Raw genomic sequence first — 12,100 nt, 5'->3', positions numbered from 1 at the left:
TCGGAAACGAGCGGAGGAGGCTCGAGCGATACCCTTCTCTTCTCCGAATCGTGAGTGCTACAATGCCGCCTTTACTATGAGGGAGCTAGATCATGCTCTCAGTTCATCCCGATCCTCTGCCCCAGGGCCAGACGCGATCCACATTCAGATGTTACAGCACCTTTCTCTTTTGGGCAAGGACTTTCTGCTTAACACATACAACTGCATCTGGGCAGAGGGCACATTTCCTGGACACTGGCGTGAAGTCACCGTCATACCCATACCTGAGCCTGGTAAGGACAAAAAGCTTCCTTATAGCTACAGCCCCATCTCTCTTACAAGCTGCATTTGCAAGGTGATGGAACATGTGATTCATGCCCAGATGGTGTGGTGGCTCGAGTCACACCATTTACTAACGAATACACAGTGTGGATTTCGAGCGAGGCGTTCTGCAGTTGACCATCTCGTTACTTTGTCCATCCATGTCATGAATGATGTTCGGCGGAAATCCCAGACTTTGACCGTGTTTTTCGACTTGGAGAAGGCCTATGACATCTACTGGAGAACTGGTATCTTCCGTACTCTTTACACGCGGGGCTTCCATGGGCGCCTGCCCTATTTTCTTTGGACATTTTTACACAACAGAGTTTTCAAGGTGTGTGTGGGTTCCGCCCTGTCGGACACCTTTATCCAGGAAAATGCTGTACCTCAGGGCTCCATCCTGAGCATCGTCCTCTTTGGTATTACCATTAACCCTATAACGGCCTGTCTCCTGTCGGGCCTCTCCAGCTCCCTTTTTGTTGACGATTTTGCCATCTATTGCAGTTCTCCACGGACATCTCATTGAGCGGCGACTTCAGCACTGTCTTGATCGTCTTTACTCCCAGAGCATCGACAGTGGCTTTCGCTTTCCCACTGACAAAACTGTCTGTATGAATTTCTGGCGGGGCAAATGGTTTCTCCCACCATCTCTCCATCTTGGGCCTGTTGCCTTTCTGTTTATTGAAATTACGAAATTCCTTGGGCTCATGCTCAATACGAAACTTTCTAGGTCCTCCCATGTACTTTACCAGGCAACCTGTTGTATGCAGTCCCTCAATGTCCTACGTGTCCTCAATGGTACTTCCTGGGGTGCCGATCGAACCACACTCCTCCATTTGTACCGGTCCCTTGTCAATTCGAAACTCGACTGTGGGTGCTTTGTTTATGACTCTGTACGCATGTCCCTCCTACGCCATCTCAACACCATCCCCCATCGTGGCAACCGTTTGGCCACAGGTGCCTTTTACACAAGCCCAGTTGAGAGACTGTATGCTGAAGCTGCTGACCCACCACTGTCTACCGCCGTGACATTCTCCTAAGCATTGCTGCCATGTGTGGCCACCCCTCCTATGCCTCCTTTTTTGATGATTCCTTTTATCGTCAGTACGGGACTCATCCCTCTTCTCTGTTACCTCCTGGAGTCTGCTTTCAGCACTTGCTACAGCGGCTTAACTTCTCAGTACCGTCAGCTTTCCCGTTGGGTGTGAACCCTTCACCACCTCTGTTTCGTGAAGCAGCCCATCTTAACCTTGGCCTTCATTCGCTTCCTAAGGACACTACTCCAGCCTCGGTCTATCGTCTTCAGTTTCACGACCTTCGCATGAATATTCGCGATTGTACCTTTGTATACGCTGATGGCTCCTGGACTGACCGTGGAATCGGGTGTGCCTCCGTGATTGGCACCTGTGTCTTTCAATATCGGCTTCAAGCACACTCCTCAGTATTTACAGCCGAGCTCTTCGCCCTGAATCAGGCCACAGAGTACATCTGACGACACAGGCCTTTCACTTGTGTCCTCTGCACAGACTCGCTCAGTCCCCTTCAAAGTCTATGTGCGCAGTACACTGCCCATCTCAAAAGTGCAGTGGGTCCAGGAAAACTGTCACTTGCTCACTCTTGGTAGAGCCAGTGTCATATTTCTGTGAGATCTTGGTCATGTCGGTCTGCCAGGAAATGAGGCTGCTGACGCCACTGCCAAGGCTGCAGTCCACATACCTCAGCGGCGGATCCACATTCGAACGCTTACTCGGGTCTACCGCGGGTCCTGGGAGCCATCAGCGAGGCATGCATACACACAGACATACAGAAAACAGTGCAAACGCTCTCCGAATGTGGAGGGACTTTATACAGTCGAGTACAGTTCTATATTACGCCTCCCGATCAGCGCATTTGGGCTAGGTGTTGGCAGCTGTGCTACATTTACAAGCAATTTTAGAACACAGAACGAGAGGTTATGTCATGATCGCATGGATAGATCTGACAAAGTCGATCGAATTGCGAAAAATGATGAGGGAATAGGTATAAATTGACCGAATATACACCGAAATGCTGGGAAATTGAGGAAGTACTTGCGTATCTTCTGGTTCGCGCCGAACAATTTGTACATGGGAACAAGTATGTGGCAACAAGAGGAATCCGAGGAAACGTCGACATCGGAACGAAGGGAAACAGGGAGGCAGTCAATTTTTCCCGTCGAGGCAGCATTATACTACATGTCTATTGATGTGCCAGTGATATACACGAGTTGACTACTGTATTTGATGCTTTTCAGGAAGACAGAAAACCATTCGCCTCTAAACTTACACTCCTGGAAATTGAAATAAGAACACCGTGAATTCATTGTCCCAGGAAGGGGAAACTTTATTGACACATTCCTGGGGTCAGATACATCACATGATCACACTGACAGAACCACAGGCACATAGACACAGGCAACAGAGCATGCACAATGTCGGCACTAGTACAGTGTATATCCACCTTTCGCAGCAATGCAGGCTGCTATTCTCCCATGGAGACGATCGTAGAGATGCTGGATGTAGTCCTGTGGAACGGCTTGCCATGCCATTTCCACCTGGCGCCTCAGTTGGACCAGCGTTCGTGCTGGACGTGCAGACCGCGTGAGACGACGCTTCATCCAGTCCCAAACATGCTCAATGGGGGACAGATCCGGAGATCTTGCTGGCCAGGGTAGTTGACTTACACCTTCTAGAGCACGTTGGGTGGCACGGGATACATGCGGACGTGCATTGTCCTGTTGGAACAGCAAGTTCCCTTGCCGGTCTAGGAATGGTAGAACGATGGGTTCGATGACGGTTTCGATGTACCATGCACTATTCAGTGTCCCCTCGACGATCACCAGTGGTGTACGGCCAGTGTAGGAGATCGCTCCCCACACCATTATGCCGGGTGTTGGCCCTGTGTGCCTCGGTCGTATGCAGTCCTGATTGTGGCGCTCACCTGCACGGCGCCAAACACGCATACGACCATCATTGGCACCAAGGCAGAAGCGACTCTCATCGCTGAAGACGACACGTCTCCATTCGTCCCTCCATTCACGCCTGTCGCGACACCACTGGAGGCGGGCTGCACGATGTTGGGGCGTGAGCGGAAGACGGCCTAACGGTGTGCGGGACCGTAGCCCAGCTTCATGGAGACGGTTGCGAATGGTCCTCGCCGATACCCCAGGAGCAACAGTGTCCCTAATTTGCTGGGAAGTGGCGGTGCGGTCCCCTACGGCACTGCGTAGGATCCTACGGTCTTGGCGTGCATCCGTGCGTCGCTGCGGTCCGGTCCCAGGTCGACGGGCACGTGCACCTTCCGCCGACCACTGGCGACAACATCGATGTACTGTGGAGACCTCACGCCCCACGTGTTGAGCAATTCGGCGGTACGTCCACCCGGCCTCCCGCATGCCCACTATACGCCCTCGCTCAAAGTCCGTCAACTGCACATACGGTTCACGTCCACGCTGTCGCGGCATGCTACCAGTGTTAAAGACTGCGATGGAGCTCCGTATGCCACGGCAAACTGGCTGACACTGACGGCGGCGGTGCACAAATGCTGCGCAGCTAGCGCCATTCGACGGCCAACACCGCGGTTCCTGGTGTGTCCGCTGTGCCGTGCGTGTGATCATTGCTTGTACAGCCCTCTCGCAGTGTCCGGAGCAAGTATGGTGGGTCTGACACACCGGTGTCAATGTGTTCTTTTTTCCATTTCCAGGAGTGTACTTGCATCTGCGTTAAAGGATAAGAGAGAGTGGACGGGGTGATCGATTGAGATGGAGCTGTAACGAGGTACGATTTAATGTCGAGTGATGCATTCTAGAGAAGGAGAAGTTACTGCAGGTCAATTTTTCCACTGTTCTGTCCGGATGCATCACTCGCGTGACAGCCTGCGTTCTACTGGTATACAGCCACGTGTTCTGTATGTGGTTTAAAGCACTGTCTACTTGCGAACGTTAACGATAAACTTGTTGGTCATCAGAGGACTTCCATCTCATGTGTGATGAAACTTGACACATTCCTCTAAACGAACTTTGATTTATGTGATGTACTCCATCCCCTCTGTCGCATCTTGGGTGTAAAATCGAGACTTCAGAGTCATAACTAAGTTAGCGATAGGTGCCTGTGAGGTGCTGCAATCCCCGTGTACACATTTGCCTGACAGATGTGCTGTTTACAGAGTTAGTGACGGAATGACTTGTAGTTTTCACATGTCGGACGCTGCTATGCGTTTATCTGTTTCCTTGTAGGAGGTATCCCCCGCTACTAACCATCATTTTATATAGGCCTGATGTAGGCATCGTGCAATTTCTGAACGATGATCGGATGTGAACAGTGGACACTATACGTCTCTGGAAAGCTATATTGTGCTCGTATCACGCGGAGCAAATGTTTTACGGAAGTAGTTTTTCGTTTTACAGTTGGATAACATGGTTTATCGTAGAGAAACCGGGAAGAAGGATGTATGTCATGCGCTTGAAATATATTTCTTACATTCGAATATTAACAGCACTACATTCCATACGACTGATAGGATGGAAACGCAGGCGATCTAACATTATAGCCCGTTTTAAGTGCAGAACGTTGTAGCCTTAGGAGTGCGTGTGTTTATGTTCTCTCTTACCAATACCTTCCAGGTACCGATCCTAGACTCTAGAACAATACTTTAGAGTTGATAGCTTGGTTGATTTACGTGAAAATGCGTCGAAATCCATCTGTCTGGAGCTCCATCGCGCATAAAAATCATTCGTTTCTTGTTCTTCTTAACCGTCTGCTATTACATCATGACACTTTGAAATCTGTTACTATACATCGAAAAGGAGTGCTAAGCTCCTCGACATGGGCGCATCTCGAGAAATCTGGTGCCCCTGGATGGGTAACGACTCGGAAAGCTCCATTCATTCACGAGATATGGAGTGCAGTGGTCTGCTTGCTTCTGATCGGTTACAGATTAATTCGATAGCGGTGCTGCAGGCCGGTTTGGTCAATGACAGTGTGAGGAGAGTCTCTTACTCTCTAATTTTACCCTAAGACAGCGAGAATGCTCTGCGGCTCTCATACACAGAGAGATAGATCGTAAATTAAGCACTGTGCTCGAGGTGTTAGAAATATGTAGAGCGCTGTCTGGTATACTTTGATGAGTTGTGTGTTTGAGAGTTAACACTGAATGGATGTATTGCACATTCATCTATCTGCATTCGCAATGATGCCCGTAAAATAGAGAAGGGGCGGTTTAGCTATGATACTGAAACTGGGGGAAACATGCTGTCACATCATTGGCCGGTGTTGAAATTACTGTAAAATTGTTCGCACTATCTACTGTGAAGCTTATTATTAGAGTACATCGATGGTGTCTTTTCTGTCCCTCCCGTGCACTGGCATGCTGTTGGTTACCACATAATGATTGACTGACAGCTCTTGTTTGAGTTGGGGAGAGAGTTTTGGTGGATGGACAGCACCTTCTGGGGTGGACAGCACCGAAACATTGATCACGTACATGAGTGCAATATGAAGAATCAGTCGAAATGGAACACAGAGCCATCATCTATTCCATCACTGTGACAGATAAGTTTAAATGTAGAGGTCGTCTATCACTTTCGGACTGGAAACTCTCCACAACGCAACCAAACTCTACTAGTTTCCTTATGTTGTAACTGTCTTTTATTTAAACCGTCCAGTGTGTGGCGTGTTATGGTAGCTGCCGTAACAAAATGATTTACAGTGTGCGTTTTCCGCGAGAGGCCATGTATCAGAGCATCTTCATGTCAGTTTAGGACCTGACACAGACTTCGAAGCCGGCCAGAGTGGCCGTGCAGTTCTAGGCGCTACAGTCTGGAACCGAGCGACTGCTACGGTCGCAGGTTCGAATCCTGCCTCGGGCATGGATGTGTGTGATGTCCTTAGGTTAGTTAGGTTTAATTAGTTCTAAGTTCTAGGCGACTGATGAACTCAGAAGTTAAGTTGCATAGTGCTCAGAACCATTTGAACCATTTGAACAGACTTCGAAGTCGTGACAGAAAAACAAAATGTATGGCAGTGTACAAAGCGTGTTAGTAAACAATGTTTCAAACAATGACACAGGGTTACAGGGAGCGTCTCTTGCAACTTACAGTATAGCCTGTGGGACACGGTCATCATCCTACAGTATGGGTGATGAACCCTTAAACTGCCCTCTGCACTGGATCAAAAGCTGTATATTTAATAGGATCGTTCTGCATGGGCAGCAGCAGCAGTTTGACTGGTAAATTCTATGATGGACGGCGTGTCCTGTTAGGAATGTTATTCTGGGGAGCATCGCGAAATCTCCCTCTCCGCACTGGACCGCACCGCAGCTATGCGTCATCGCGTGAGCAACGGCGGCTAGGTGTGTTATATATCAGATGAAGTTAGTGGAACTTCTATAATTCTTAATTTTTCTCTGTTGGGGGGCAGAGAATAACGATGATGGCATGTTTGGCTGATAGATTTGAATGGACGCGGATCTGCTTTGAATTGTAGTATCTGTATCTAGTTTGGGGACGTACTGCATTGCGCACATTTCCACCGAATGGTCAAAACACGATCCTGTTGCACTAACTAAGGTCGTTCTGTTTCTACACGGGTTGTAGAAGGTGGTGGATATGTCTTTCTCTGACTTATGCTCAGTTCCGACTTAAATTGGAATGATCCCACACGGAAAGCTGTAGAAATGGGAGCAGTGGCAAGATGAGTAGGGGTTGACTAAAACCACGTTGGGATTTTACTGTAACAGCGTGGTTCGAGAAAGGTGACTCGTTTTGTGATATAACAGTGCCAGAAATATGATTGAGTAGTGGTTGTAATCCTTAAAGGAATTGTCAATAGGATCCAACGCAGGTATGTGCTTGAATGGAAAGACCTGATTCCAAATCATGGACATCATTTCTAGTGGATAGCGTAACACTAGAGATCTGAGAAGCTAGTGTACATTTTCTTACAACCTCAATCATCACATCATCCACTACTAGTGCTCATGATCCATCTCAATCAATCATCTCCTATAACTCTGTGGATAAATCACCGAACCTCTGGCGACATGGTAACGAGACAGAAAACGTTACAAGTACTATAGAAATATCTAGCTGGGGTGGCGTTAGGGAGTCGCAAATACCTCTTACATACCATTTTCCTTAGCCGAATCACTTTCAAAATTCAGCGATTTTATTACGAGGTTGCACCATAGGCGACGTGTAATCGGAGTGCTGGTCTGCTACTATATACTCATTCAATCACTGTCATGGTATTTGTCCAGACGAAAAACCACCTCATTCAGAGGTAATGTATCTCAATTTATAAAGCCAGTATAGCTTTAACATGGATACTTGAATGCACCTGCAGAACAATGACCGCTTGTGACAGTAACATACCGTAGTTGTTGGGATCGAGGTTTTTTTTTTTTTTAACATATGGCGGTTAAACCTCTCTTTATAGGACACGGTGGTGCCACTCGCAAGAAAAACGTATGAGACATGTCCACACATGGTTGATTTTCCCTCAGTATTATTTTATATCATAGGTAATATGTTGTTATTGACGAAGTATTATACTTACTGTTAGTAGTAGGGGATGAAAGATATGTCCGCATTTGAGCATCAGGCTTATAAAGTATGTGTTTGTGTTCCGACATGTATAAAGGAAATGACTATATCCAGTCATAACGAATGTATGGATTTGACGTGGAGTACTGTGATAGCATGGGAAGAGTATGTCAAGTCATAAGAATGATACTGATATTTCTATTTCCAGAGCTACAGACGTCAACAGAGTGTATTTCCAATACTTCATTGTCAAATGTCGTTCAGCTGAGACCGCGATCATAACATTTAGTTGTAAGTACAGAGATAAAATATATATGTGACCATTTTCTTGGGATAAACATTCTACTTGTACGTGCTCAGCCTGCAGCGCCGGTGACCTGTGCTGGGGTGATTCACGTTTCCCGTTAACGGTAGGAGCTGTCAGACTGGAGATGCCTGTTGGAGTGTAGAAATGTATATGAATTAACCGTGTTGTCCTCTAGACAACCAAATACCGAACTAATACTTAGTATGTGTCAGATAGCTTTCATGATCGCGTGGAAATTTGAGAATGGATGTGGAGGTGCATTTGCACTGGATCGTTATTCCCGCCCATGTAATTTGTTCAGTTGACTGCTTCTGCACATTTCGTGCCTTTATTTAGTTGAGAGAAGATTGATTGTGGTGTGTGCATCTAACATGTGGAAGACACGTTTGCCAGTTCTCTAGACATGAGAAACACTTTAGTTGACCTTGTAAATTATAGGGATGATATGGAATCTACTACATCACCGACATCAGTGTTCAAGAGTGGAAATATCAGTTTTCTCTATGTGTTTTGAGTTGCTGAGCAAAGGTCTTCACAGACGGGATAAGTTTCTAGTCATTCAATGGTCTAGAGCATGCTCCACATAGCTAAAGTTTCGGGTTTGTAGAGAAATAATTCCCAGTCCGCATCTTCGGAATTATGTTGCGTGAGCGATCAGTAGGATACTGCTGTGTGCAAACCACGCGAAAATATATTTGTTCTTGTAATCCCAGAGTCTAGAGATGGGTGTAGAAAAAAAGCAAGCAGGGAAGCAGGTCTGGACCAGACACATTTGTGTCTAGGGGGAAACGGGCCAGTCTTTGCACAACAGTTCTGAGAGTGATTTCAATCCACTGACGGCTTTCTGATGTAAAAGGGATGATTTTGTATGGTGGAGGATATGAATTGTATGTTTACTACATTGACACAGTATGTGGTGATATATTGCTGGGTTGGAGATCGGTTTCACGCTCTAATATTCAATCTCCTGTCCTCAGTGGGAGAGCAGTGTAATTGAGTAAGAGTATTTCCGTATTTGACGATATGTATGGCACTTTGCGAGGTTTAGTTGTCAGTGCAATATGGCAATCAGTGTAAAATAGCTTTTTTGCCACTGAAAGTCACGTCTGTAGAAAGAAAGAAAGAAAAGGTGAACGGTGATTCCCTAGGACTGAGGAGAATCGTGACATTTAGCCGGTGTGAGTGTATGCATACCATAATTTTTTTGGGTGCTGTGCAGATATAAAAGATGACTGCACATTTTGTGTAGAAGGTGTATATATTGCATTGTAAAGTTACTGTGGCTTATGTTGTGCAAAATGTGTATATATTGCATTGTAAAGTTACTGTGGTTTATGTTGTGGCATAACTGGAGAAGATGACTGCATGGGCTATCTTGAGGGACGTATAGAGTGAGCACATCGATAGTGTCAAGAGTATGAGACAGATTTTTTACATGGAAAATTATGTGCGCTATAGACACTGAGATTCGTTCCACAAGCACAGCCATCATGAGGGGACATTACTTGTACATCAATCGGTGTCAGACTGTAGCAGCAACCGTAATATTTAATTGTAGTTACACTGTCAAATATGTTCCTGGCTTCCAATATTCTTGTGAGTCTAGCATGTATTTGATGATCTGTAGATAACTTTGTGGGTTTAACTGTCAATGCAATTTAGCGATCTGTGCAGAATAATTTTACAGTTGAAAGTCTCGTCTGCAGAAAGAAAGAAAAGGTGGATGGTGCTTCGATACTGGTGGCATCAGTAATTCAGCGGGTAGATTCGATAAGAGCCAATCATAATGCTCGATTCATTCACAAGACATCCTTTGTGCTTGGATATAGGAGTCTCTACATAGCGGTGAGAAAGTTTGCGTATGTTGAGAGCAGGAAGGGTATCACGTTAGGACCACTGGAAAGGGTGCATTCGATTTTATTCTGCTCTACAAAGGTCCCGAGTTCGAGTCTCGGTCAGGCACACAGTTTTAATCTGCCAGGAAGTTTCATGTCAGCGCACACTCCGCTGCAGAGTGAAAATCTCATTCTGGAAACATCCCCAAGGCTGTGGCTTTGCCATGTCTCCGCAGTATCCTTTCTTTCAGGAGTGCTAGTTCTGCAAGGTTCGCAGGAGAGCTTCTGTAAAGTTTGGAAGGTAGGAGACGAGATACTGGCAGAAGTAAAGCTGTGAGGACCGGACGTGAGTCGTGCTTCAGTAGCTCAGATGGTAGAGCACTTGCCCGCGAAAGGCAAAGGTCCCCCGTTCGATTCTCGGTCGGGCACACAGTTTTAATTTGCCAGGAACTTTCATATCAGCGCACACTCCGCTGCAGAGTGAAAATCTCATTATGTAAACGGTGTTGGCATTTCAATTTGAGGATATGGTATTGGTGATTTGTAGAATGAACTGACATCGCCTGATATTTTTATGAGTTTTTCAGTAATGCTTCACTCTACCAAGCACCAATTTAGTTTCCACATTAGAAAAATATAATTTATTCGCAATTATCGATTATTATTACGAAAGATTTAACCCTACTCAAGATTAGTACAAACACATCTTTCAGTAAGGCTACAACATCTACTGATCATAACTATGATGCCAAAGCTCTCTAAAACATTCAAAGATTGTAGTCCTATAACCAGTTAGTAATTATTACCAAAAATAATTAAAGGCTTCAAGCACAAAACACGTATGGCAGTGTTGTCATAACTTAATTGTTGTATATGATTTAGAAAAATATGCGACCTGCATATTGGTAAAGCTTACAGGAAAAGCAGCACTTGCTGATGACCAAAGTTTGATATCGGCAGCACACTTTTCAGGCAAGAGGGACGATCAAATTTAATTTTTACACATCTGAATCATCTGTATTATGTATCAAAATACAGACAGCTCACTTACTGGCACTGCAGAAATAAATTATACTGGTAGGTGTAGCAGAGCATGCCCTCCAGTATAATTCTAGGGACCTAGGAACCTGCTACACCATATGTGCCATTTGGCTTCTCCCAACCAACACCAGTCCCCCGGAACTGCGGAGATGGGAACTTGCACTCCAACACATCCTTTCATCCCGCCATCCCCCTGGACTGAACGTACGTTAACCAACCTCACTCCCATTTACTCTACAGTCTTCTTCTCTTTCCCTTTCCTCTTTAGCCATCCACGCATTTTTGCATCCTACATAGTTGTGTTTATCTTTATACTATATACCTCTTTACTTCTGTATGCATCCTCTTTGGTTTGAAGCTGGCACAGTACTTACAGTAGAATATCTTTGGCTTCCCTCTGACAACCATGCCTCCATCCTTGCTATCCTCCCTGTTGCTTCATAACCTGGGTTGTGAGTAACTGAATCCACTTTCCCTTCTTCCCTTTCTTTCCCCTCTCTCCTCCCTGACGAAGGAACAAAGTTCCGAAAGTTAGGAACGTAAATTTTCTGTTCCGTTTTTTGTATCTATCGGCTGTACTGAGCTGAGGTAAGTACTGGCCAGCCCCTCTATCTCTTTGTTAGAAATAAATTATACGTTAGACAATGAGCATAATTATCTTCATACCTAGCACTGAAGAAATCAAAATATATGAATATTTGCTCTATAATGTTACAAAACACACATGGGCACTACTGTTGATGGAGCTTTCAGTGAAAGTGCACTTGTCAATAAGAACCACCAAAGTAAAAAATATTATTCCCATGACTTTGGCACTGATAACATCTAATGTTCACAGAAAGCAATCTCAGCTAGCTACACATTCATCCATACATCTTCCCACACCTGGAATATGCTTAGCATCACAAATATGATCAAAATGCCTACCACCAGAAAATACTTTTTGCTGATACAGCAAATGGCAATTATTCATACCAGTAACAGAAGTGATGTTTCCCAGCATCATCTCACACGGTCTTGTTCAATCAGCAACTTGTTAGTAAAAGATCCAGCTTAAAG

This window comes from Schistocerca serialis, chromosome 7, assembly GCF_023864345.2.
Source record: "Schistocerca serialis cubense isolate TAMUIC-IGC-003099 chromosome 7, iqSchSeri2.2, whole genome shotgun sequence".
In the NCBI taxonomy this organism is placed as follows: Eukaryota; Metazoa; Arthropoda; class Insecta; order Orthoptera; family Acrididae; genus Schistocerca; species Schistocerca serialis.
Note: the sequence above shows the minus strand (reverse complement) of the source record.